Below are 1,673 nucleotides of genomic sequence, written 5' to 3'. Positions count from 1 at the left end.
CAGATGTAGTACTGTCTGAGGCAGTTTGTGTCAACCATTACAAATCCAAGTTTTCATTGTTCATATTACTGGATGTACTAAACTTATTTTTTTCTATCTTTTTATGATAGTTATAATGATAGGAAGGGTTCGATTCAACCCATTTTGATTAGCAGATGAACCCATGAGAGTTGCATTAGACTGTACAGAAGGAACTCCAAACTAGGGAGAAAACATTATATATGAAAGCGCCAACATGGAGATCGATAACACAAGAAAAAGGAGTGTACTAATTTAAGGCAGAAGCCCATGCCAGGTCAAGGTCTGGCGAATCTTTAACGGCTCATACAAGGAATTACAAATTTCATTCATATAATGCATTTCTAATTCATTTACAAAATCACATAGTGTACGAAGTATGACTAATCTTTATGCGAGTCATTTAAAACTCATGAAAGTCTAGGGTATGTTTGTGCTGAATCTACTTATCAAGCTATAATGGACTCTAGACAAATGTATTAAGGTACTTAAGAGCACAAATATCGAGAAAGTAAGAACTGGGGAACTGTGCTTGAAATCCAGTCAAGCCCTCTTAAGTACCTTAAGTACCACAGCTCCCTTTCCACACCCAGGCCCCACAAAACTTTCCATGGTTTACCCCAGACGCTTCACATGCCCTGGTTCAATCCATTGACAGCACGTTGACCCCGTATACCACATGGTTCCAATCCACTTTATTCCTTGCATGCCTTTCACCCTACTGCATGTTCAGACCCCGATCACTCAAAATCTTTTTCACTCCATCTTTCCACCTCCAATGTGGTCTCCCACTTCTCGTTCCCTCCACCTCTGACACATATATCCTCTTTATCAATCTTTCCTCTCATTCTCTCCGTATGACCAAACCATTTCAAAACATCCTCTTCTGCTCTCTCAACCACACTCTTTTTACCACCACACACATATCTCTTACCCTTTCATTACTTACTCAATCAAACCACCTCACACCACACACACACACATATAATATATATATATATATATATATATATATATATATATATATATATATATATATATATAAATGGCTCCTTCAGCTTGCTGGGTGCTATAATCATAAACAGGGAGATGAACTGCTTGGAGCAATAAGTTCTTTGCCACTCTCTTTCATCAACTTATAATATGACCTGCCAGAGGTGTATTCACTAGCAATGTAATCAAAAGCAGAGGTAGGTCAGAAGTGTCTTAGGCAAGTGCAAGGCAGTTTGGGAATCATCAGTACGAAGTTGCATTTTGGGCATGAAGGATCTTCTATGTTGAATTGGCTTTTGTAATGTTGTAGATAAGAGTGGTATTCAGAGCACAGACAAGAAAGTGTAACGTATTTTTCTAAGGGCTGTAGTTTAAGATAAGTGTATGTCTTGTGGGGTGGTGCTTTAGACTGGGTTTGGAGGGCTGTTGAGTGCTTGTTGAGACAATATATGTGAATGTTTTATCAATGAGTTTGTTGGGTGTTTGGGAATACATATGTTATTGAAGTGTATGGCAGTGGCAAGATTATTTTCATCTCTACTTAGTGGTTTTGATGGGAAAGGCATAGTGCTGTTACATCTGAGTGCAGTGTATATCGAGATGGGACTGTATTGGAACAACTTTGGTTCCAATACAGTCCCATCTCGATGGCGAGTGCCAGC

This window comes from Panulirus ornatus, chromosome 15 (genome assembly GCF_036320965.1).
Source record: "Panulirus ornatus isolate Po-2019 chromosome 15, ASM3632096v1, whole genome shotgun sequence".
Classification (NCBI taxonomy): domain Eukaryota; kingdom Metazoa; phylum Arthropoda; class Malacostraca; order Decapoda; family Palinuridae; genus Panulirus; species Panulirus ornatus.
The sequence above is the reverse complement of the archived record's forward strand: the minus strand, read 5'-3'. Positions refer to the sequence as shown.